Consider the following 27348-nt stretch of genomic DNA (forward strand, 5'->3'; position numbering starts at 1 on the left):
TCTTCTGAAAATCCAAGCACATGCAAAGCAAACACAGGATATCACTAAAGTGCACAGGAGAGAGGAGCACCTCTTAGTAGAAAGAATGTATAGGACAGCTGGTTGGGAACATTACTTTAAAAAGTTTGTATGGAATGAGTTATCCCAGGGAGCCTGTTTGGTACCTGCATTAAAAGGCAATTCATTATTCTACAGCGAACCTTTACAGAAGGTCCACAGTAAGATCCCTGGAAATGGCATTCCTCTAGCGAATTTTCAATGCGCAGATTTCATTATCGATACAGCTTTGTAAGCAGTCAGGAGAGGGGTGGCTCAGAGGCCGAAAGCACACAGGTCAGGGCCCTCCTGTGTCCGACAGCCTCGCCTGGGCCTTGCTTTCTGCACCGCCCAGGGCTGCTCTTGAGATTGTGCCGAAATGGATCTGTGCACGCCAAACAGCTCTTAGCAGGCGCTCAACAGCCGGAAGCAGTTCCACCACCTTCATCCCCCTTCTAACCAAATAGAGAACACCTGATACAGAAACAGGAGAAACAGATATTAAATGAGTTGGCAAAGCCAAAATCCACCCGATCTACCACTCCAAAACAAACATACACCACTGCCCAATATTGATGTGAGCCAAAAACATGGAAGTCCTGAGGGCCCACACTGACCACAGCCAGACACCACTTCTGCAAGAACCAAGCACACGCCAAGAGATCACCCGTGATGACCTAGGAGAGCAGCTTTGAGCAGAGGCAAACGTGAAGGAGAGGCACAGGGGCGAGGGTGCTGGGTGTGCCCGTCTTTGTGACCTCACTGAGATTGCTGACCTCTGGCCCTTGGTGTCCATCCTATGGAGGAGGTAGCCCCCCAATCCCTGCCTCCCTTCATCACTGACTGAGGCTGCCCTGAAGTCTCCCCAGGGCTGAGACTGCTTCTAAATCCTGTTAACTGCACACCCACATATAAAACAAAAAACGAAATATCAAGTATGCAGACAGGAAAAGAAAAATATGTGAATCTTCCCCTATTCAACAGGCATTTAAAAAGTAACAGGAAAATTGTGATAGTCTTTGAACCACCACCAGCTATCACATCCTGTTGAAATGTTTTAGCTAATCAGGAACATCTTTACCAAGCACCTGTGTTTTTAGGAAATCAGCTGACAGATTCCAAATAACCTCGCAGCCTGCGACCTGACCCCCACTCATGAGCATCACCTCTCCAGCGGAACAGGCCCTGGACACCATTCAAATGGTGAGGAACAGGAACAAGGGTAGCTTTCCCTCAACACCACAAAACAAGCTCAACCCCAAGGAGCCAGGAGAACAGCAACGTTTGTTTAGACGCTTTCCCACTGACCTTGTCAGAGCGAACGTTTCCCATCCCACGGCGCCCAGTGTTTTACTCTCCCTGGCATACCAGCAGCCGTCAACCCTCACAAACTCAAAACAGAGGCCAAGCTGACAGGAGGCCTCTCTCCATTCCCTACTGAATTCGCTCAGGACACGGATGTTCCCAAACACACACGGCCCTGAGTATTCCACACCTGGAGAACATTCAAACAGACGCTGCAAAGACGTTCCCCTAAAGAGAAACTCAGTTTCTAACTTCCCTTAGGGAAAAATATGAGGCCCAGAACTTTCCAGAAAATCAAGTCTGGAAGGAAACCACTCACCTCTGGCACTTCCTAAACCTGCCTCCCCCACAGGTGCTCAGGGATGTCCCCGCGCCAGCCCCGTCCACCCAGGACGGCAGCAGGGCTCAGGCAGCCAGCACCTGGGCAGCTGGCGAAGCAACCCCAGGGTGAAAACGTCATCCCAGGCACTGCTTCCCGGAGCCCCTCAGCAAGAAACAGAGGTGGGACAGAATTGAGGGCTGACTCGAGGCTGGGGAGCCACAGACCCGCACAGCTCAATCATCAGACACGCTCTGCTGTGCACAGAGCCCAGGGAGAGGCCAGCACAGAGACCCTCATGCCAGCTCCACGGGCCGGCGTCCTCCAGGGCTGCAAGTTTGTGATCACAGCTTCAGAATCTGGTTCCAGAATCTTCCAGAATCAAAGACACACCAAACTGTAAAGCTGCCAGGACAGCAGGGCCCAGGAGCAGGCTCAGGGGAGGACCAGGTAGAAACCCCACACACAGCACACACGTGTGCATGCTTACTCCACACACGCCACCCCTTCACCCAATACTATACACACAAACACATGTATGCACTCCATACACACCCTCAAATACACTCACCAAATGTGATGCGTGTACACGCTCCACACACACCCTCAAATACGACACACATGAACATGCTCACTCCACCCACACCTGCTAAATACACTCACCACACACGCACAAACGTGACACACGTGCACACTCATTCCAGACATCACACCCCTCACCAAGTACACAGGTGCACACACCCCCCAGTCCAGAACCTGCAGACTCCACAAGCTTTGGTTTCTCCCACTGTTTCATCACATGAGATCGACACACAGGTGTCATTTACTGACATCTAACACCCAGGGAGGCCCTTAGAACTGCAGTCACAAGTCGGCTTCATTCAGGCATTCATCACCAGTCTCCTGAAGCCACCTCCTGTCCCCAAGGGGAGCGGGGGCTGAGACCGGAGACGTCACTGGGCTTACAGATCCCCAGGCTGGAAACCCAGCGAAATCAGGAGGGCTCGGCCACGGCCCTGGAGGGAGACGGGTACTGGCCCAGGTATGCGGAACATGAGTCCTCATTTCCATACAGTGCCACCTACGACAGCGTCAAGTGAAAGCCAGTGGTTTGGCATTCCTGGGACAGACAGTCCTGGAATTACAAGGGAAGCTTTTTACTCCCCTCCCCTCTGAACACATGAGGTCCATGGTTCCCTCACATCTAACCCTGGGAATCGGAATCAGTGACTCCTTGTCCACCTGACCACCCAAGAGGATCCGCACACCTGCTGCAACAGCAGCACCGCACCTGGTCCGCACGGGAGCAAAGCAAATCCCACCTTTTAACTAAAACTGGATTATCCCGACACTGGCAGCCTGCAGTGTATATATCGTCAAGCCCTCACAACTGCGCCACCTGCAAGAGGAACACAAGCCCTTAGTCCCAGGTTCTCAGGACGGCCTGTGAGGTGGATGCTGGCACCTTCTCATCTCCCAGTGGAGAGGAGAGGAGAGAAGGCCAGGGTCAGGGCTGGCGTATCAGGAGGGTCAGGGTTCAAAACCCCATCTGCCTCACGAAGAAGCCCTTACTGTTCAAGTGACTTCTATCATCAGCCTTAAAAATGTACCACAGTTACCAGCAATTCTGAGTGCTGTTCCCTGGGACGTCATAAGCAAACATTTTGTTAGAAAGGTTTTGCCAAATCTGCTTTCAAAATCCTATGTTATGAAATGACTAATGAAAATTTGAGCTATGAAATAAAGCACATATTTAAATGAATCCCAAAATGACTATCACGAAGGAAGTTTTAACTTGATGTGAAAAATATCCTCTAAATGACATCAGCCAGAATTATCTTCTATCATTACTGATCCCATATGCTTAATGAATTATACACATCATCTCAGATATGAACTTAAAACCATTAGCTGAATGCACGTTTTAGCACAACCAAAGTTCTGCTCTAATAAGCAGCACAGGCGCTCTACAGAGGATTTTAATTGGGACTACAATGTGCACGATCATGGTAAGAGGTTTCATGATGGCTGTTCTCCAAGGTGCAACACAGAGAAACACCACTAACCTCGAAGACACCTGCTGATTTGTAACGAGATGACGAGAGACCATGTGGACAGAATACTCTAAATACTTGAAAAGGAGAAACAATGCAAGGAAAGAATCTTATCAGTTACCCTTGACATTCTTAGAAAAAACCGATTTCTCTTTTGGGATGATTAAAAAAGAAAATGATATTTCTTTTTTTTTTTTTTTTTTTTTTTCTTTCTGAGACAGGGTCTTGGCTGTGTCGCCAAGACTGGAGTACAGTGGAGCAATCGCAGCTCACTGTAGCCTTAAGTGATCTTCCCACCTCAGCCTCCAGAGTAGCAGGGACCACAGGCATGCACCACCACACTCAGCTAATTTTTCTGTTATAGAGATTGTTATAGAGATGGGGTCTTGCTATGTTGTCCAGGCTGGTCTTGAACTCCTTGGCCTCAAGTGATCCTCCTGCCTTGGCCTCCCAAAGAGCTGCCATTACAAGCATAAGTCAGCATGCCCAATCTTTTTCTTAATTCTATAACAATTGTGCCACATTCAGAGAAAGTATAACTATTATAATAAGAAACTTGGTGAAGCAATATGTTGATACAAAAACAAAATGGTAACAATTCTTCATTTTTAAATTTGAGTTTGAATATTTGTTCCATTCATTCTACGCCACGTTAAATAAAAAAAATGAAATTGTTTATACAAAGCAAAAGTGATAGCTCAAATCAGGTTTTACAAAGAAGTCCAATAGATTATGATTCCAAGTGTATGTTTATTTCTAGATTTTAGAAAGTAAGTCATAGCCAACTTCTACAGTTTTGTTGCCATAGGCTCAAGATTAAATCAAAATGTGCGAACGTGCCTCAGGGTGCGGCAGGGAACCCCATGCCCACCAAGCACGCATACGCAGAAATATTTTGCCCAAATCTATTTTGCAACATATAATTACAGAGGTCCCAGATATACTTCTCTCTCTCTCCCCACAAAGTATGTGAGGTCAAGTTTATCCTAGTATTCGGTAAAAAGGCTCAAGTGAAAAAGGTAACAGCAATGCTCAGGCGACTCACGCAGGCCCCAGCAGACGCTCTAGCAGAAGGGATGCGGCACAGGCGGGGCTGTGAGTGCACCCTCGCTAACCTGGCTAACCTCATGGTGCAAAAGCACCCGAGGCTCTACAGATTCCATTCCCAGAGTTAGTGGAAAACTCCATCCTAGCATCGGGATGCTCTGTGTTCCTAGATCTACCTGCTTTAAGATATGCGTGAACTGTTCTTACTCTACACACGAGACTCACTAGGAGACACTTTCAGATTTAGCCTAAGCGTACGATGTTTTATCGGAAAATAGACATTCCAGCAAATGCATTTCTATAAGATTTTCTACCTCTTTTCACTGTGGGGGAATAAAAGGTAACTTGCCTCCAAGGGTTGGAGACAAAGCTGTTACTGCACACAAGAGCGCTGTGCACCCCGGGAACTGCTGCGCCACGAGGAATCCGTGCACCCTGGATGCAGGAGTAGCACACGAGGCTAGCACAGGCTGATGCCGGCCCTCTCCAGAAGCAGGCCTATCATCCTTCCTCCTCCCTCAGCCCCCAGCTCCCCTCCAGGCCTCAGTGGCTGCTGACAGGGCAGAGGCCACAACTAAAGGAGGCTCTCAGCTCCAACAGGGACAGGAGCTCCAGACGCTGGGGACTCCGCTGCTGCCCTCCGTGCCCACCCCCCTCTGGTCCGCCCTTCTCAGGAGTCAGGCATGGCCACTTTGAGCCTCTTCCCTTCTGTGGCTCCTACAAAACCAGTCCAGGGAGCCCAGGCTGCCACGCACGCCAGGGATGCCCGGCACAGGCCACATGTCCTCATCCAAGCTCCTGGGACAAGAAGGGTCTTGCAATATTTCACTTTCTGGTTGAGCATCCCCAGCCTGAAATCCAAAGTGCTCCGAAGAGCATTTCCTTCGAGTGTCATGAGGGAGCTCGGAATGTTTGTTTCAGAGCATTTTGGAGTAGGGACGCTCAGCCTTAATTTGAACCTCTTCAAGGAAGCCACACACTGAAGCCCCCGATGTCCGCCCCACACAATCCCAGCGCACCATCTGAAGTCCTCAGCAACAACAGATTTTCTTTCTTCAAAAATAACCACAAGTCACATAAACTCACACGCAACCACAGAAGGGATTATGGACACCTGCACAGACTGGATGAAATTTAACTGTCACATTTTTACCTGGGTAATTTAAAGTCATTCCTCAAAACACACCTGTTTTACCGAGTTGCATTTTAAGGTGAACACACACAAATCATTTCAGGGAAACAAATGTCACTTTGGGCTGTGTGTGGTCTCTTGACTCCTGTGAATAACTCGGCGTTCACCCTCACTTCTGGATAAGGGAGAAGATGCCAAGAAATCTGTTAAAACAAAGACATGAAAACAAGATTAAGAAGGGTTTGAAAGGTTCCTCCTGACTCCCTGGAGGGGAGAGGAGGCCGCCTGGAAGGCTCACAGGGGACAGGAGCACAGCCTCCTCAGTGCTTTCTACACTCAGCAGCTTCAGAAATTCCCGTAGAAGCAGAACACGTGAGAACCGAGACTGGAACACCCCAAAGAAAGGGGATGAGGGATCAAAAAAAAAAAGCATTCGTTCCTTAACAAGTAACACGGGCAAGAAGCCGCTTCAAAGAACGTGTGAAAAGTCACTCACAGGCGTTACAAAAAATAAGGGTAGCATGAGATTGCTTGATCAGCTCAAACAGGCTGCCGTCCCTCAGGCCATGAAGTCCCTGAGATGAGCCTCTCAGTGAACAGAAGTCACTCGCATCTCTCTGCCAGAGAAAGTCCTGCAAGCCGACATGTGACCTCACGAAACCTGGGCTTCAGCCCATCGACAACATTGAGTCTGACATGGTACATCCCTCCAGATGGTTAAAGACCCCAGGGGCTCAGACAACCTCGAAGGACTGTGTCTGACTAGCCCCTTTCCAAGTTCTGGACGATTTTTCTTAACGTACTATAAGCAGCATGTTCCAGTAGAGACGTCATTAACTGGCTCTGGGTCCTCTTAATTTTGAAATTAGAAACATGCTTGGCCAAGCACGTTGGCTCATGCCTGTGATCTCAGTATTTTGGGAGGCTGAGGAAGCTGGACTGCTTAACTCTAGGAGTTCGAGTCCAGCCTGGGCAACATTGCAAAGCTCCATCTCTACAAAAAAAAAAAAAAAAAAAAAAAAAAAAAAAAAATAAGCCAGGCATGGGGACATGTGCCTGTGGGTCCTGGCTACTCAGGAGGCTGAGGAAGGAGGATCGCTTGAGCCTTGGAGGTCGAGGCTGCAGTAAGCTGTGCTCACACCACTGCCTGGGCAACAAAAGTGAGACCTTGTCTCGAAAAAACCAAAGAGAAAAAGAATTATATACCTGGCTAGGCCAAAATAAGAGGCCTGGTGGGACCACCTGAAACACAGCTGCAAATTCTGGCAGGGCCTCCCCTGGCTTGATTTGTGGTGGGCGTGGGACCGCTCTGAAGGATAGGACCCCAGGCACCTTCCGAGACTAGACCTTACAGTACAACTTGCCCTTACTGGAAGGAACACTGGTCTTGGAGCCTGGGACACCCTGGGGCAGTGCCACCATCTCGAGGCTGCCATGGCACAAGGAGGCCCTAGCATCATGGAGCCTGAGATGTCCATCGGAGCAGGGCCCCCGACCTGAGGCCGCCATGCCAGGGGAGCCTGGACATCATGAAGCCTGGGACATCCTGGGGCAGTGCCACCAACCCGAGGCCGCTGTGACACACGGGGGCCCTGGTGCCCCTGAGAGGCTGCACAGCAGGTCCAAGCCCAGGCCAGGAGTGAAGAGGCTCCACATCCTTTCCATCCCTCCAGCTGAGGCCACAGACGTCTCGGAGCAGAAGTGCATCACCCTCAATGTCCATGGGTAAGTTTTTGGCAACAGAATCTGGAAGCATAAAAGATGGCTCTGGGTTGGTTGGTTGCTGGCTCGGACCAGGGCTCAGGCTTCTGCTTATGACCTGTCCTCTTTCCACACAAAACCTGGCTCACACCAAGCAACGTCTAAGTCCTGGAAGACCTGCTACACACAAATGCAGTTACAAAGCGGAGAAACAGGGATGCCTGGAGGGGGGGGGCCGGGCCGGGCTGTGCTCCAGTGGCACCGGGGTTTCTCAGGAAGACCCTGGGCATTACAGGGTCCAGGGCACGGGCTTCCTGGGATCCAGGACATGGAACAAGCACCCATTCCCCGGTCCTGTTGAATATGAATCGGCTAAGGGCCGATTCCCTCGGAGGACTGAGCACCGCTCCACAACCCATACCAAGGTAATAACAAGCCCAGTACGAGCAGAAGGCTGGTGATGAAGACACGAGGACCAGATGAGCACGAGGCATCCTGACAGATCAGCCCTGGCACCGAACAAGGGGCGGACAGCCCCGCCTGTTCCTGACGCATCAGCCCTGGCACTGAGCGAGGGGTGGCAGCACGACCTGTGCCCCTGCAGATGCAGAGGGATGTGAGGGGGCGCAGACCCGGCTTGGAGGCTAACTCAACCACCTCCGCTTGCACTTCCGTTCCTCATGGCGGGGAGGCGAGGCACAGGCAGCATTAGCGCTCACCTTGCCCCCGGGCTGCATTTTTTTTCTGCTTATGAGTCGTGTTCGCTTTACGTGGACAGACATAGCCATAATAACGGTTCCCTGAGTATTTTGCTGCCTACATAAAGGCTTTCAGAATTCACTTCCATCCTTAGGAAAGGCGGCCAACACCAGGTTGTCTCCCTAAGATGCCATGTCTCATATGGGGGAAAAAAAGCAAGAGAAATCAAATAAAGGCCATAAAATACATCAGTTTCAACATTAAAATTTAATAGTATGCTTTAAATTGAAGATGAGTTAAGTCACATTTCCAAACCTCTGAAAGCAAAGTTACTGGGAGGGAGTGGTTTGCAACACACAGTTACGGGGAGGGAGTGGTAGAGGGGCCCAGGCTGGACCAGGTCTCAAACGTCAGTGCAAGGAGAAAGTCTGAACAAACGCTCTCCTGCCCTGCAGCTGTCCTCTTCCAAAACACACCGGTTATCTGTCAGTTTAGAATAAGGCCTGGGGAGGCGGGAGGCGGGCCTGGGAGGATCACCTAGCAACCAAGCTCCTCACGCGCACCACGCTGAGCTGAGCAGCACACACAAACACCACTAATTCTCCCCAGAGAGAAGACGGAAGGCAGCACACTGCCACACCAGGCGAGAAGACCGAGGGGAGCCAGAGGCACGTTTAATCTTGCTTGCATGGCGGAGGGAGGGGAATAACGCCGCTCTCACTCAAGTGTTGCACAATTCTTTCTAGCACTGAGCAGCAGAAAACAAAAATTATAGATGCTTCCTCAGAGAAATGTTTCCCAAGAACTGCACATAAATTACGTTCAAGAAATAGCATTTGAATGCCTCAAAGCGCTTTTATTTTTAATAATCTCCAAGTAATTCTATAAAACCAGGAATCACAGTCTCACCCAGCTCCAGGATCACGGCCCAGGTGACGTGGGCACACACATCCTGAAGATCTAATGTTCAACTAAAGTGGGGGGAGTGAAAATGATCCTGGGTGTAATTTACACGGACACAGGAAGGTGGCTGAGCCCGAAACCCCTAAACCAGGAAGACTGGCGTCCTGCAGAGGCTTCACCTCTGTCCTTTCCCAGCCTCTGGGAACCACCACTCTCTTCTCTACTGCCACAAACGCCGCTCCAAGGTACAACCAGGAAGATCATTCAAAACTGAGGAACGTGGCAGAACAGAGCTGTCAGGAGACTTTAATCACCAACAACACTGGTTACATGACCCAAAGATGATTAAAACCCCAGGCCCTTCAAGACTGAATGTTATCTATACTTAAATGCATTTAATCACCACATTGGGGGGTTATTCCTTTGTTTTGCTGCAAATATATCCAACGGCTGTAAAAGGAAAAGGCAATTTGTTAAAGAAGCTTCTTGGAGTGTCTCAACGGGCCTCAGAGGCAGGATAAAAGGCAGGAATTCCTGGCAGAAATGCTCAGCCCAGGGCAGGCGGAGTTCTTGAGCACCAACCAAGGCAAAACAAGGTCGAAGACCACACCACACTCTCTTCAATCACGTCCTTCATTCCACATGTCCTTCTATTTCTCGAGACTTCTCTGGGAGAGAGAATTAAATTGTGCTGAGCCTCTGAAAGCAAATGGAAACACACCAGGGAAGGCCCTGCAGATGCTGAGAATGGGTGCAGCCGTCACAGCCCGAATGTCCTTTCAGGACCATCTGACCTGGCTGCGATCCAAGTATCCAAAGTGCAGGAATGTCCGTCGGACCCGTGAAGCCAGGATTACAGCCACTGAAGGGCAGTTTTCCATCCCACCGCAACCGGCCTTGTTAGGGGCTTCCTCGGGGACCACCGACCTCACGCCACCACCCCTCAACTACTTCAACTAACTTACATCATGCCAGAGGCCTCTCCAGGCCGACCAGCCCTGCCCAAGTCCTGCTTCACGGCAAACCCTCCAGGCAAACGTCCTCGGCCTCCTCCAGGAGGCTGTGCTCTGAAGGTGCCCTCATTTACTTCTGTGGCTCTGAGACATTTAACTAGAGCCCAACACACCTCTTCCTGTTCACAGTATTGAGTTAACAGATTTTTATGGTGAACTTTCACTGGGAAGAACACCATTTCAGGAGCCCCAATGACCACAGTGAAAATGCTTTTTACCTCCCCTTACGTGACATCCGCAAGGCCAGGTCCAAGGAATGTTCTGGATCTCAGAGAATGGCATATCCACTTGTAGTAAGTCTTGGTTTTGTTTCACAAGCTATCAAACGCTGCCCCGAAGCAGGAAAAACCCCACAACGTGGCAGGGAGGGGCAACCAGCGTGAGTTCCAAGGCCAGACCACGCGGGTCTGCTGACAGCGTGGCGGGGGTAAACAATGCAGGGTCTAAGGTCAGACCACCCGGGTCCCGCTGACAGTGTGGCTTCAGGAGTTTCTTAAACCCTTTGCTCTCCAAGTTTCATGTCAGAAAAATGCGGTGATAACTGTGGCCACCTCGTGGGATGATGGGAACACACACAGTAACAGTGTCAGCAGGTGACTTGCTGGGCACGTGGCGAGGCCACACTGCTGTAGGTTGCCCCACATGAAATCCAATTCGCTTTAAAAAAAAAAAAAAAAAAAAAAAATACCCCAAACCTACAATCCTATAAAGGTCATTAATCCTAGCTATCCCTCAAGGCATTGAACGAACAATAATGAGCCATCCATCCCCCTGCTGCTGACCTGCCTCAGCCCCACCCTCCGGAAACTGAAACCCCACAGCAGCCACTGCCTCAGCCCCACCCTCCAGAAACCCCGCATCCACACAGGATGAGGGCAGGAAAGGAGCAGGACTGTGTCTTGGGAACTTAAACTCTGGAAGCTGAGTTAAATCAGTGCCACTCAAATCTTGTCACCAACGATCTTGTTAAATTGGAAGATTCTGTCTGGGGATCTCGAGGGAACCTGAGGCTCTGCACTGAGTGAGGTGAGCACTCGTGCTGGAATGAGACGTCAGGGAAAGCAACCGAATCTGGGGTCGCAGTTGCCCGAGGCTTGGGTCCCACTGGAAAAGTGGCACCAGGGCCCTCGGGACAGTGGCGGAGGTCCCAGGAAGCAAGTCCAGGTGCAGAGACTCGTGGACCCAAGGCTTGCTCCAGGGCCAGGAGGGGCTGCTCCGCTGACAGCCACGAGGCAGGCAGCCTTCGAGCTCCTCCAGCTGCCGTCCTGCAGGCAGGGAGGACAGTGCCCAGACCACCCCAGGGCTCCCCCAGCCTGCCAGGCTGGTACTCTTACTCCAGCCACTGACAAGAGTCCCCATGTTCCAAGCTAGGTTGAAACAGTGCCCCAGGCCTCAGGGCACACGCACCCCTGCAGGGCCACTCCTACCCAACACCTGGGGATGGTTATTCCCACACATCCCCAACTCACAGCAAAACTTAAAAATGAAAGTCGGAACATATAGCCAGGAAACAAATGCTCAAGAAGCAACTCCAGGGTGACTACTCCTAGAGCTATTGCTACTGAACATCTTTAAAAACATTTCCAGGGTGACTTCCTAGAGCTATTGCTGCTGAAAATCTTTCAAATTCTTCATTTCAAAATTAGCTTTTATTACACTGTCTCCCTATTCTACCCAGACTCTAGAAAACAAAATCATTACAAATTCCAATTCTATCTTATAGCAAGTTAGAAACACACACGTTTCCTCAAAGGATTCTACGTGTTTCCACGTCTTTAGTGGCTGTCTCTTTGTGAAAAAAGTAATTCTGTCTGGAAGCAAAAACCACATTAGAAATGCTCTAAATAAGTTTCTTCCTCTTGTCAGGAGAGCAAAGCCACCGCCCTAAGCAGAGGTGAGGGCTCAACAGCTCCCAGGCAAAACCTTAACACACAATGGGGAAGGCAATTCATTTCAAGATAGTTACCAAGGGCCACAACGTGAGACCAGCATAGCCATGAAAACTGCAATCATTTCACAACAGAATGAAATTCATAAAGAACTGCTGAGAAGCATGTGATAAGTTACATAAATCACCGTTCCTTAAATTCTGACGGTTGACTAGAACAGAAGTAGCTTCACGGTACAGTTCAAACAGGAGAAAGGCAGGGAGGGGTGGTTTCCACACCACACAGGGCCTTGCAGGAAAGGGACACTCTTCCTGTAAACGGGAGATCCTGGGAGTGATGTGATAAACCACGGTGACAGGCACAGAACTGTGCAAGCCGGAGTCGCGGCCTGGGCCCCACCACGGAGCTTGTGTCCGTGAACGACGAGGCTCGAATGTCAGGCCGGGGGCAACCGAGGCAGTTATCAGGGAAAAAGAAAACGAGCGCACGGTGCGAGGCAAAGGTCTGAAACTGCGCAGCAACTTCGAGTCAAGTGGGACAAACTGACTCAAAATACAGGTTCTAAAAACACCACAGCGAGCTGTTCCTCGGCTCTGGAAAGGCTAAGTGACTATTGCCCACACTGAGCATCTGCTCCCAGAGACGACCCTGGTGACAAGTAAGGCCCAGCTCCTCCGAACCTGTGCCGAACCTCAGCAAGGAACTTTGCTGGTATCTTATGGCATATCGACATGTTCCTTTAAAATCTGATATTTCATCAACAATGCAGGCACCAGCTTTGACTCATTTACATTTCGATTAAACAAGATAATTTACACCCTGACCATGCCAGCTAAGAGTTTCCTACAATCTTGAAACAGAGCCAGAGGCTACAGTCTGCTCCTACACAACACTACGTCTCTACAAGTTCGATGGGTTTTTACTTTCCATGTCTTCACTTGCCTAGTGCTAGAAAGCAGATTAAAAACAGAAGAAACTCAGAAACACTATTGAATGAGACTCAAATATCTTGCAGTCATCATGCTGATGCGATGTTTATTCAAGAGAAATGTTCTCACCTGTAGAAAGCAGCACACATCAACACGCACCGGTAACTGTCACCAGCATTCCTGATCATCTTCCCTTCCACGGCCACCTGCAGACCCACGGAAAGCGGGGTGACACGGCCGATTCTTGCAGCGAGCAGGCCAGGGTGCACTCAAAGTGCATCTCTTTCCAGAGGGCCACCACAGAAAGTTACACATTTATTCCATGAATTAATGGCGCTGCACCAAACATTTCTGTAAGATTCTCTAAGCAAGCTTTTCCTTCTGCCTAAAATGGCCCGACACAAACTGAAAAAGCTCTTGGAGCTGGCAAAGACTTCAGTATCTCCTTAACTATTGTCATGCGAGCCCGTGTGAAGAGACCACCAAACAGGCTTTGTGTGAGCAACACGGCTATTTCACCTGGGTGCAGGCGGGCTGAGTCTGAAAAGAGTCAGCGAAGGGAGGTAAGGGTGGGGCCGTTTTATAGGATTTGGATAGGTAAAGGAAAATTAGTCAAAGGGGGTTTTTCTCTGGCGGGCAGCAGTGGGGGTCACAAGGTGCTCAGTGGGGGAGCTTTTTGAGGCAGGGTGAGCCACGAAAAGGAATTTCACAAAATAATATCATTGCTTAAGGCAAGGACCGGCCATTTTCACTTCTTTTGTGGTGGAATGTCATCAGTTAAGTCCAGGCAGGGCATTTGCACTTCTTTTGTGATTCTTCAGTTACTTCAAGCCATCTGGGCATATACGTGCAAATCACAGGGGATGCGATGGCTTGGCTTGGGCTCAGAGGCCTGACAATGATAATCTTCACTTTTAAGGTGTGGGGTAAGATCATATAATCCCCAACTCGGCTCCCGATGCTGTGTGTGGCATCCAGCAACAGCACGTTCCATTCCTGGATTACATTTGAGTCAAGAGTCCACAGTGAGAACGATTTCTGGTGAATGAAACACCAGGCAGGAGGGCGATTCCGATGGGCAGCTCTTCACACACAGCCCAGGAGCTGGGGGGAGGGGGAGAGGAAGAGGCCGACGCGTGTCCACCATGCTCACGCCCCCTTCGATGCCCCCCACTCCTAGAGGCCCGGACCCAAGGGAAATCTGACCTGAAAATGGGCAAACCCTCACTTTGGCAGAGGGACAGGGACTCGGGGCCACACCTTGACCTCAGAGCAACACAAGTGCAGACACAGTACCCCAGGACACCCTCCCCACCCAAATTCAAGGAAGAAAACCATCGCCCCGCCCCTTTGCGGAAACCCCGGCTGCTGGAGCAGATGCCTGCCGCCCGGTGTGTGCAGCCTCTCCCGTCCCACGTTCCGGGCTCAGCACCTGTGCCTCAGCCCTGGCACTGCTCGCCACACCCACAGGTGTGCCAGGAGGGGCAGGTCCTAAGGTCTCCAAAACCTGCAAGGCGAAGGGGCCGCTCACTCCAGCAGGAGTCCAGAAGCAGTGACTGCAACAGCGTCAGGGGGTGAGAATTCTCCCCTCGGTCTCCGAGTCTCCAGTCTGTTGCCCGCCAGAGTCTTCTGCCAACCGCGAGGCCCAAGCTGGGGGGCACATTTGGTTCTGACCATTTCACTTGTCAAGATCAATACTGCAAACATATCCAATTCATCCTGTCACTAAAAGTGAAATAATCCGCTATCTCCATCACAGATGACGCAGTCAGGTTTCCATTACCGGGGTGTTTTTTTTTTTTTTTTTTTTTTTTTTTTTGAGATAGAGTTTGTTCTGTCGCCCCAGGGTGGAGTGCAGTGGCGTGATCTCGGCTCACTGCAACCTCTGCCTCCCGGGTACAAGTGATTCTCCTGCCTCAGCCCCCCAAGTAGCTGGGATTACAGGTCCCCGTCACCGTGCCTGGCTAATTTTCGTATTTTCAGTACAGACGGGGTTTCACCATGTTGGCCAGGCTGGTCTCCAACTCCTGATCTCAGGTGAGCCACCTGCCTCATCCTCTCAAAGTGCTGGAATTACAGGCATAAGCATCCACGCCCTGCCATTACTGGTGTAATTTCTAAGCCACTCTCTCACACCCACTCCCATTTTTTTTTTAAACCAGCTTTATGGCTATCTTTTCCAAGAGAACCAGTTACCCATTTGAAGTACAAATAAGACACCATATTTAAAAACCAAAAATGCCAATTTGCACAGAAGTCTCCAAATACCCAGTCGATTTGAGCCTTGAGAGTATGATCAAGCTGTTGGCTGAACACAACTTTCCTATCCATCTGTCTGCCTGTGAGTTAGACACAAGGATGAAGCCACGAGCTAGGGACATAAAGGCAGGAACCACTAAGGCAGCCGAGACTCCAAATAAAAGCTTGAAGGACCAACACAAAGGGGATATTATTTTGAAGCTTGTCAAAGGAACAGTTGGGAAGATGTTCACATTTTTAGAATTTTCATAGTAATAGTTATAATTTACAAAGAATTTAAAATTGTGTAGTCATTATTTTGCTTTTTTCTAGATGTGCCCCTCAACAGGGTTGCTAGCTATAATTCTACATCACAGGATTCAGAACAGTACCCTTTTGGAGCAGATGCCTGTAATCAAAGAATTCCGCCTGGTCAGTTCACTTTAAGCGTGAGACGCCCTCCTCTCCTCCTTCCTTTTCAGAACTTCCAGAGGATGAAACAGGGACCTTCTCAGACGTCCCACGGTGCAGGGGGCCAGAGGGGAAGGCAGCGGCAGCCTGAATGAGGCGACCGGGAAATCACATTCCACAAACAGAAATTCTCCATGTGCTTTACATGCGCTGTCTCTGAAGAACTATGTCAGTCTAACAGTCACTGGAAAACTGTATTCAAGTGTCATTTCACATTTCAAGCAAAGAAAACAGTGGTGGGGCATGAGGGAAAAACATAGCCATGTGTTCCGGGATATTAAATAAGCTTTTTTCTGTTATAAACGTATAATTATACATTCTCAGATTTCTGTATAATTGATATGCTTCCTAATTAGCAGACATAGTAATAAAAAGTGAATTCCAAGTGTAAGATCGGAGGACACGTTCACATGACTTCAGGATCTGCTACTGGGTTTCAACTTAAGAAACTGGTTCTGTGTACTTGTAACAAGGCATGAGAGTCTGTGTGAGAGTCTGTGTGGCTGTAATCAGGGTTCGTGTTGGCTCCGTAGCAGAGGATGTTACACTGTTACATTATCTTCTACAAAAAATCCTGAAAAAATGAAGGCTGAATAGACATACACACTCTCCCAAAATAATCCGGATGTCCACCGATATCAAAAACAGATGAATTACTGTTTCCATCATGGAATATTCCATAGCAGTGAAAACAAACTATAGCCCCAGGTGCCAACCAGGATAAAGAAAATCTTTTAAATACGCTAAAAGTGAACTGACTAGGCGGAATTCCTCGATTACAGGCATCTGCTCCAAAAGGGTACTGTTCTGAATCCTGTGACGTAGAATTATAGCTAGCAACCCTGTTTAGGGGCACATCTAGCAAAAAGCAAAATGATGACTACACAATTTTAAATACTTTGTAAATTATAACTATTACTATGAAAATTCTGAAAATGTGAACATCTTCCCAACTGTTCCTTTGACAAGCTTCAAAATAAATACCTGGCATTGCTCCCCACACCCACAGGTGTGCCAAAATAAATGAAAATATAGTCCAAGATAGTAGAATCGAAACCTGAAGATGTACGAGCTGTCCCTGCCTCGCTATCTATACATCGTGTAGAAATTTAAGAGCAGGTAGTGACACTGCAAGGCTCAAACCAGCTGGGTATTTGGAAACTTCTGTGCAAATTGACATTTTTGGTTTTTAAACAGGTGTTATTTGTACTTCAAACAGGTAACTGTTTAGTTTTCTTGGAAAAAATACAGCAATAAACCTGGTTTAAAAACAAAAAAATACGGGAGTGGGTATCAGAGAGAGCTGCTTAGAAATTTTACTAGTATCATCAGGGAGCAGTGGCTCATGCCTGTAAGAGCGAGACTCCGTCTCAAAAAAAAAAATAAAAAAAAAAATAAAAAAAAAAAAATACGGGACTGGGAACAGCAGGCAGGGAGCAGTGGCTCATGCCTGTAAAATCCCAGCACTTTGAGAGGCAGGCTCCACAGGGCCTTTGAGGGCACTGGTGTCCTCTGCTGCCTTCCTGCTGGACTGACCCCAAGACATTCACTGGGTTTCCACCCCTGTCTCATTCAACATCCCCCCAAGGGTGGTCTTCATCCTCGTCTGGGGCTCAGCTCTGCCCTAATTTCCTAAATCTCTGCCTTCAGAGCCTGAAAACACCCATGCCCAGGATAACCTTAAGTCCAAGTTTACCCCAGAGAGTCCCGATTTTATCTGTTAACCCAGCATCGCCTTAGTGATAATTTATCCTGTAAATTCCAACTGCCTTCACACCTCACCCCTGCTGTGTCCCAGCAGACCCCACTCAGATGCACCTGCCCCAGACCCCACAGCCAGGTCTGTGCATGCTGCCCTGCTCCGCCCATGTGGGGACCACCTCTCTTTCTTGAGGAATCAGCTGGCGATCATCTCCTTGTGGAGGGCTGCCCTGACTTCCAACCCTCTCCGGAAAAGACAGAAGCCGTCCTCGGTACTTCCCCCAAAACTCAGGCCAAGTATGAAGATGGCGCAGATGCTAACTGTGCCTGGGATGCCATGGGCAGGGTCCCCAGATGCTCTGCACATGGCCCGGGACACCGCCTGAACACAGTAAGTGCTGAAGAAATAAAACCGATGTGTGCTGACCTCTGATAGGGCCTCCTTCACCATCCACATCTGTCTCCCCCTCTGGACAGTAAAATCCACAAGACGGGGAGGGCTTGTCTCACTCATCTTCAAACTCCCAGGGTCACCCTGGCAGGTAAAGGGGACTCAAATGTCTTCTGAAGGCAACAGCTGGTTAGCTGCCGAGTTAAAGGGTCTCTGGAATTCAGAGCTCTGCGTAGGAGTCCAGCACACTTTAATATGAATGACTCCAACCATGGCAGAAGTGGCCGTGGAACCAGTGCTAACCAATTCAGGGTTTGTTCACTGTTTCTCAGTTCATTATCACAACTCACTCTAACAGAGCAGCCGCGCACAGATCCTCAGACATCTACAGAGTGGGACGATGGCGCCGAGTCACGTGAACATCCCGTTGCAGACTGGGAGACACCGGTCACACGAGGACCCAGGGAGAGCGCAGACCTCTCGTTAAATTGGTTACGTGTAAACAGCACTCCCTGCCAGGCCCTTTCCTATCTGTACAGCTTCTACAAATTCAACTCTCGCACCTGACACCAAGAATAGTGTATACCCCCATGTGAACGCCCCACTTACCTCCCAAAATGACCCAGCATGGCCCAGTACAAACCATTTCAACATAAGGGAACTGGAGGGCATGTGGGGCTTTCTCGAGTCCCTGCTGCCTCCTGATGGGAAGGTCCAATGCTTCACACCCCTAGTGAAGAGCGGGTCTCTTCGGCCCCCTCAGAATCAAGAAAACCCATGTTCACTTTGTCAAGACCACACACAACCGAGTCACAAAGCAGGGCGGAACCTCGACTCTCTGGGTTCAGGTCATGTCGAGTTTACAACCTGCTGCTGTGAACACTGCAGGAAATGATGAGCCTGATTCCGGCTTTGACCTCGAGCTCATCAGCATTAACTAATTTCACTTTCCAGGACCAACTTCAAAGGCCTGCAAAGCCAGACAAGGGAGAGGAGATGGAACACGCCCTCACCCCAGACCTGCTGCAAGCACACACTTCTCAGATGCGTCCCAAGGTGCACAGCATGTCCGATGCCTGTTCACGTTCACCGACCTACAGGTCTTCTATGTGGCATCAGCCTCCTGGGCACTGGGGACATGAAGTGTAATGGCAAGTCCCCTCTGCAGCAAAGGTGAGGTACAGGGACCCAACAGAATAGAACTGACCTTTTTCCGACAGTCTCAAAACAGAAGAAAATACTGTACAGCCAACGTCCCCTCACACAGGTTTATTTACCTGTGACTCACAGGCCATGACAGACAACTTCAGGTTTTTACCGATTCCTATTCTCCCCATCCAGGAAGGCTTTGCTTTTAATATTGTACGAACTTGCCATTTTGTAGGCCAAAAAGAGCAAATATTGGCAGTTTGCTACGGTTCAACCGAATAAAATATGATCATGACCTTTTGTGAAACCATGAAGAAAAGGTGGATATCTCAGTATGTGTTTCCAGACTGGCTTTGTTCCTGAAGCACCAACTCTTTTCACTCAGGATTTTAGACACTGAAGAATAAACATCAATATCCCACCAAGGAAACCAAAAGAATGAAATAATTTTGCATCCACCTTGGAGCCTTTTTAGGACAAGGCAGGACACAAACTTTTAAAAAGCTGCAGTTGTCCCTCTGTATACACAGGGACATGGATTCCAGAACACTCCCCGAGTTTACCCAAATCTACGTATCCACAGGACCCGCGGCCACCCTATGGAACCGCATGTAGGAAACGTCGGCCCTCCACAAAGCCAGGTTTTCTCAGTAAGGGTTAGGTTGGAAAAAAAAATTAACAGAAGTGATCCTTCGAAGCTCAAAACCCATGTCGTTCAGGGTCAGCTGCATTTACTACTTGTGTCATATCTGAGGCCTGAAAGCCATCATTCTCGATACCTTAACGTGACGGTTAACAAACTAACTGTTCATTCTGATAAGAGGAAGAAGCTGATTTTTACAAGCTGACAATGAGAGTGGACGCTGCTACGGTGAATGGAGAACAGACCTAAGCAAGCACCAAGGCTGGGGTGACTGCCTGTGCTCAGACCCACTAGGGCCTGTTCCTCCATATCTCTCTGCTGAAAGGAATAACTCCTTCTCCCCCACAATGAAAGGGCTTTTTAAAATATTCACATGAGAAGTGCTATGAAAAGCTGAAAGGTCACAGATAACATTTTTAAAAATAAACATTGATGTAAGCAGTTTCACAAGCCCATTATGAAAAAAAAAAACAAAAACAAAAACGGTATTAAGTTGCTGGGTGCAGCGGCTCATGGCCATAATCCCAGCACTTTGGGTGGCCGAGGTGGGTGCATCACCTGAGGTCAAGGGTTTAAGACCAGCCTGGCCATCATGGTGAAACCCCGTCTCTAATGAAAATACTAAAATTAGCCAGGCATGGTGGCAGACGCCTGTAACCCCAGCTACTTGGGAGGCTGAGGGAGGAGAATCACTTGAACCCAGAAGGGAGAGGTTGCAATGAGCCGAGATCATACCATTGCACTTCAGCCTGGGCGTTGAGTGTGTAACATCATCTCAAAAAGAAAAAAAAGTGTAAAGTTTTCCTTCCAATGAACCTATCATTCAGCCACCGAGGTATCCTATAGCTACTTATTCAGCCATGAGATACACCACAGGAGACATAGGCGAACAGGACACAGTTCCTCCCTGAAGGAAGGCTGCACCCCAACAGAAGGCAGGCACACACTGCGAATGGAATCGGCGTAGGGAACACAGATGCTGCTGCAGGTGGAACTGGCTGCACAGAGCTCCCGCTCAAGTGTCTGAGAAATAAGGACCCGTTGGTGGCATCACCTTCCACACCTGAGCTGGGGCAGTGGGGAGCCTGTCACCACCACCACCCGGGGCAAAGACCCCCAGAACCGCACGAGCTTACAAACTCACCGAGGCGATGACCGAGCAATGCGCGTGGAGTGATGCGAACACGCAGACGTCAGGGCCACGCGCAGCGTTCGTTTTGTGCCTCAACCTGAGCGTGCCTTGGGTGCCCAGATGGCTGGTTCTGCATTATTTCTGTGTGAGATGCATGTTTGCCTCTGGACTGAGTGGAGACCCATCCTCGCCGGTGTTGGGGGCACCACCCTATCCACCCGGGGCTCGAGTAAAACAGCAAGGCAGGGAAGACTGGGCTCACTCCACCTGTCTGGCTGATGGGCCAGTGACATCCGTCTTTTGCCACCCGTGCTCCTGGGTCTCAGCTCCTCAGACCCAGGTGGGATCTGCACCCTCTACTCCTCAAGTCTTCAAGCCACACCGTCCCAGGACTCTAGCTTGCAGGCTGTGGGTCCTGGGACTTCTTGGACTCCGTAGCCCCTGCAGCAAGCCTTCCCCTGGAGACACACGCACACGCGGCTGGCTGTCTCTCTGGAGAGCCCTGACTAAAAGCTGCCCCTAAAACAAGTGGTCTTCAGAGTTTCTTTCATAGCCCTAAGATCCCAGCGCCCCTCCTACAATTCTAAACGGAAAGATGAACGGAGACCAGTGGACAGAGGTGTGTGCCGAGGACAGCGGCGCTGGGCAGGAGGGCACTAACGCTCTCACTAAGCAAAGAATCAAAAGAATCAATGTTGCTTTCCACAAAAAAGAGATCAGTAAAGATTTCTTCAAACAGAAATGAGTTTGTTTCATGATTTGCTCTTAATACATAAGAAATCATAAAAGTAGGCCTATTAGCAATTACGTAAGTCTTTAGAGGCCCTTGAACTACTTCTGTCCCTTTGTGTTTTTATACAAAATAAGCCTGAGATTAAAGAGAATAACGTCACTGGCCACAGCTGGGGCCACGCGAGGACACAGCTTATACCCATGAGGTCCCTGGGTGCCCCGAGTCCTTCCCTTGCTATTTATGGAATTATGGGAGAAACCAGGAGGGTCTGAGCATGGACCTGGCCATGCCCCCAGGGGCCGAGGAAAGCATCCATCTGTCCAGTCTTCCCTCCACCCCGCGGTTCCCTCCTACCCGGACTCTTGGGCTGACGTGGCTCATGCACTCAGCAGCGCATTCATTCAGTGTTTAGCTTTGCATCACGAGGGCCTCCTCTGGCCTCCTCTGACCACCCCTGGACCTGCAGTCAGCACTAGTCTGCAGGATACGCGTGGACAAGGTTGATGGATCACGGCCTCCAACGAGGAAGGTGCCAGGCAAGGAGTCGGAGACGCCGGGGATGGGGCAGCACTCACCCGGGGAGGCGAAGGCCGGCAGCGGCCACCACTGAGGACCTCCCTTCCCACCCTGAGGGCAGTTCACCCAGGGAGGCTAAGGCCTGCTGGCACCGGCCACCACGGAGGACCTCCCTTCCCACTCTGAAGGCAGCTCACCCAGGGAGGTGAAGGCCAGCACCGGCCACCACTGAGGACCCTTCCCACCCCGAAGGTGGCTGTGATCACGTTTCCCATCGCACTAAGAGACCCCTGTATTGAGCACAAACCTTTTCAACCTTCGAATCAATAAAGAATCACAACACGGACATTCCCTCAATCCAAATGGCCAACCCACAAAACAGACACGCAATCATACACATTTCCTGTGGGAAAGTCAGTCCCTCCCTGGGGCCTCGCGCCAGGGGTGGGGGAGCATCATGGGGAGACGCCCCAGCCCCAGCCTGGCTCCTCCCCCTACAACTCCTTTTCCCTCTGCCCCCGCCCCTCCCCACCCCCTCCTAGCTTCAGAGGCTCCTTCCTCAAATTCTTTCCCCTTGATGAAGTCATTCATTCCCAAAATACAAAGCAAAGGCACGGGGGCTCAAGAGAAAACCCACACCGTGGCCCGTATTTTAGATTCTCATAAGTTTGAGAATAACCAAGCAAGAATCTTTGGCATCTGAATGTGGTCTGAAGGCATCTCAGCACAATGCCCGGCACTGGCCCGGAGTGGATCATGGGTGTCTCGGACGTCTTCGTAACTCTACACCAATTATTTTGAAACATCACTAGCAGAATAGAACCGTGTGAATAGTTACTTCTCTATTAAAAGTAGCAAAAGACTCCAAGCTGCCCTCAGGGAACATCCTTCCCACCAGGAGTTTCTGCATGGAGCCTTTCAGGCACAGGCCTCGCCCCCGGGCCCAACTCCCTCATCCCTTCTCATAAAGTAGCAAAGACGGCGGCAAATAAAGCCAGTGAAGGAGTCGGTCCCACACAAAACGAGCTCCAGAAGCCACAGCCACTCTCCCAGTGTGGGAGCCAAGTCCAGAGACCTGGAAACCCCAGCGTTCCCAGCGAGGAGGGCAGAACAATGCCATTTCCCCCTAGTTTAGGGAGACAGCACCCCACGTCCTCTGGCCTTAATAGAAGAGAGACTTCACATAAATGATTAGAATGAATCCACCACACACAGAAAGTGGGCTAAGGGCTAAGACACCCATTTACATGCCCAGCAAAAACACATTAAAGGAACACACAGATAAGCAAAGTTCTCCTGTTATCCACGAAATATTCAGAAACAAATCCAGCAAGCAATCTCTTTGCAATCAAAAGAGCAATTCAGAGGTGCAGATTAAAAATCAAGATACAACTGAACCCCTAATACACCAAGAACCAAGCTCCACGGAAGTGAAATCACATCACCACCTCCCAGCTGAAGGAAGCAGCCCTGGCCACTGGCCAGCTGTTCACTCGTGGGTCAGTGAACGAAAGGCAATGCTGTCCAGGACAACGAGGAGATGTTAACCTGAAAAGGGCAAAATCGCAGAGGCTGGAGGGACTTTCCAGGTAACCCGGCCCCCTCAGTGGACAGAGGACCCCCGTGGGGCCACAGAGCCCAGAGCTCCAGTGTGTACGGGGCAAGCACTCAACTGCAACCCTGATGATGTCCGAACGCCTTCTGCGTCTCTGCCCCATTAACAGGGAATCCGTGAATGCTAAGGAAATCTAATCCATTTCACAATACATTTAGATTTTTAGCAAATTAAAGATAAACAGTGAGAAACTTTGGGAATTAACCAAAATATAGTTCACTGAATGCCCAAACTCAAAGTTAGTCTCCAAGAGGTGATAAGCTGTGTGTGGTGGTTCATGCCTGTAAATCCCAGCAGTTGGAGAGGTTGAGGCAGGAGAATCACTTGAGCCTGGGGTTGAAGGATGGGGTTGCAGTGAGCTGTCATTGCACTACTGCACCCAGCCTGGGAAACAGAGTGAGACTGTCCAAAAAAAAAAAAAAAAAAAAAAAAAAAAAAAAATTTAAAGGAGTTCAAACGAATTTGCCCATACCCTTTAAATTTTCACTTGGATACATGGGGTGATCTAGTTCCTTTTTCCCTTGCAATACATGAATAATCTAACAAATAATTAAATATAATCTAACAATTAAATGGAAAAATTTATTTTCCCATTTCATTCTTCCCTATTTCAGGGAAAAACTTAAAATTATTCCCTCTTTCAGGGAAAAGCTAAAAATCATTTTAAACCTTCCTTCCACAAAACAGTATATTCAGTCATCTCTATCTGCTTTATAATGTGGAATTCTGCTTCACATGTCTACAATACAGTTTTTGTTAAACAGCGTTTATGTAGACAGGCAAGAGAGAAATACTTGGTCTATGTAGAAGCAGCAGAAGACACGTTATAACAGAAAAGGGAGAAGATACCACCGTGTGGATCATCCGGAAATTCTATCCTAATCTTGTCCATACACACAGAAAACACCCAAGCACGTGCCTAGTGTCCAACAGGAGCACAGAAAGGACAGGGATCGCTCCAGTTGTTTCATGACCAGCCCCACTTGTCACTGCCACATAACAAAATCCGCGTGGCAACTTCAGCACGTTTCCTTCACGATTCCACGGAAATCAGGCTGAAGAACTGAGAGATGTTTTGCCCACCTTTAAAACCCAAGTGTGGGACTCAGAAATAAATCCATTATGGGTTCACTTAACTTTTCCAAATTTTTACTTGGGGAAACATATAAAGTTCTTGTCAGTTACATTAAGTTTTTCAATAATTTTTAAATGCAAAGGTCGGGCAAGACTTGTAAAGAAGTACACACATATGGCCCGGGGCAGTGGCTCACACCTGTAATCCCAGCACTTTGGGAGGCCGAGGCGGGCGGATCACGAGGTCAGGAGATCGAGACCATCCTGGCTAACACAGTGAAATCCCGTCTCTACTAAAAGTACAAAAAATTAGCCAGGCATAGTGGCGGGCGCCTGTAGTCCCAGCTACCCGGGAGGGAGGCTGAGGCAGGAGAATGGTGTGAACCCGGGAGGCGGAGCTTGCAGTGAGCTGAGATCACACCACTGCACTCCAGCCTGGGCGACAGAGGGAGACTGTCTTTAAAAAAAAAAAAAAAAAAAAAAAAAAAAAAAAAAAAAAAAAAAAAAAAAAAAAGAGGTACACACACACATGCCAAGTTCTTCTCTCAAAGAGACGGGCCCTTTTATAAGATTCCAGATGTAAATGTGGTTGTCACCCTTCTTTTGAGAGGATGGGCTGTTTTAAGCATGAACAGACTTTTCCTCCATGCTCCCAGGATGCACCATGGGGGACAGTACTGCCGCCGCCTCCCCAGTCTCTGCTCAGGGCGGGGCAAGGGGAGCTCATCTGTCTCCCAGGGCCAGGTGCTCAGGAGGGAGCTTCCAGGACTCGCTGTAGGCATTCGTCAGCAGGGCAGGCAGTGCCTCGTGCTGATGGGCATCCAGCAGTAAGGGGGTCTTGCACTTCACACACCTAGGCCCAGCCCCAGAGGGGAAAGAGACACCTGTATCGTAATTAATGTGTATTTATAGACACACAGAGACTCTGCAGTGCATGGCGCAGAACTAGAAGGAATCGTGGAAATAAGAGGAAAGACATTTGGTTACGACTGGCAGAGCCACCTCAAGCCTCGGCACTTCCTGCCGGAGCCCTCACTGACCAGACTCCTCCGGGGTCACTGCCGCTGCCTTGCCCAGCTCATGACAGGGCAGACGGTGACAGAGCCTCAGAACAAACTCCCACTACATCCTCACCAGCCCAGGGGGATGAGCTGCTCATGAGTGTCCCAAAGCCTGAATGCGGGAACCCAGAGGTGACTGAGCAGAAAGGGGGACAGCCACAATGGCCACGGGTGTGCAGATATTGCTGGGCACCCCAGCAGCCCTTTCCACCTTAAAGAGGACAGCCACAGATGTGCGGATGCTCCCGCATGACCCAGCCATCCTTTCCACCTTAAAGGGGAATGGTCACGGGTGTGCGGATATTCCCGGATGCCCCAGAGCCCTTTTCACCTTAAGGAGATGTTCACAGTCTCATTTCAGTCTCCAAACTATTCAGTGAGGTGGGAGGAGTATCACTGTGGACCAACACTGATGGGCACCAAGTAAGGGCAATTTTACAACCACGTCTCGACCATGAGACAATCAGGTCTTTGGTCATCTTGGTCAAAGCTTTTTCTGTAACAAAGTCGGATAATTAAGTTGAACTTTGGATTTCCAAAGCTTCTTACAGAAACCACATCTTCCTAGGTGTGGCTCCATGGTGTCACGTGCACACATCAGTAGGCAGGCTTGTCAAGACTCACGGCACGTTACACGTTCACCTGAGAAGGCTGCTCAATCGTTGATGGCTCTGGCGTGCTCTGAAATGAATTTGCCACTTCAGCCTACACTCTACTCCCTTGTTTGGTTCAAGAAAACCAAAAGGCAGAATTTGTTTTGGCCAATCGCCTGCTGCACCCAACTGCAGAGGTTTTAATTATACTACTTTCATTGCATCATAGAAAGCAGAGTCATATAGATCAACTTATTACCACTCCAAAGGTTTAGTAAATCTCCAGATAATCAGGCAAACATTTTAAGAAGCTACATTAAGGTTTACAATACCCAAAATTTAAAACTCTATCCATGCTTCAAAAAAACCACCATTCCCATTTTAGAAGGCCAAATGCATAGGAGAAAGAAAGAAACGTGCCGAGTGCATTTTTTTGGTAATCTTACGGAGAAACTGCCACTTTAAAAACGGCTCTAGTTCCTGGTTCCAGATGTGTGCTGGGCTGCCTCACTCAATTTCAACTCCACCTGAAGCTGGGACACTAGAAATCCATTCCCAGACTGCAGGGCATGAGAATTCCCACTTCTGGAAACAGCCTGGAATGCAGACTTGTAGCAGAGAATTCTTTCCTGCCCACCCTAACCGTCCTCTGTGGAAGGCAACAGTCAAAGACAAGTCCACCCCCCTAGGCGCAACTGCACCACGAAGAACCATTTCAAGGTGGGAGGTGCCCACTGCTCCAACGGCAGGCCTGCCGGCATCTCAGAGCAGCCAGAACTGTTCCCTCCTTCACAGGGAAGGGGAAACAAGGCCAGGAGGAAGCGATTGGGGAAGCCAAGGGGTGGCTGATTGGGGATCAGAGGTTTCCTCAGAGGGGCCTCAGGCTCGGGTAAGGAGAGAAGAGGAGGAACCAAGATTTGGCTAACAAGTGTTTTGTTCTGATTGATCAGTGGGAACAGGCAGTTTAGCTAATCACTTATAAGGCAGAGAAGGGGGATTTGAAG

The 27348-nt window shown here is 49.4% G+C and overlaps 1 long non-coding RNA gene across 1 annotated transcript in view; it reads right to left on the reverse strand.

Moving 5' to 3' along the window:
• Nucleotides 1-121: 121 nt before the first annotated feature.
• LOC126947314 (uncharacterized) overlaps nucleotides 122-27348 on the reverse strand; it is a 32989-nt gene continuing 5762 nt past the window's right edge. Inside the window, exon 2 of the long non-coding RNA XR_007723016.1 lies at nucleotides 122-6096. This is a non-coding gene — a long non-coding RNA (uncharacterized LOC126947314). The remainder of the gene's footprint in view (nucleotides 6097-27348) is intronic.

Source organism: Macaca thibetana, unplaced genomic scaffold (genome assembly GCF_024542745.1).
Source record: "Macaca thibetana thibetana isolate TM-01 unplaced genomic scaffold, ASM2454274v1 unplaced_scaffolds119, whole genome shotgun sequence".
In the NCBI taxonomy this organism is placed as follows: domain Eukaryota; kingdom Metazoa; phylum Chordata; class Mammalia; order Primates; family Cercopithecidae; genus Macaca; species Macaca thibetana.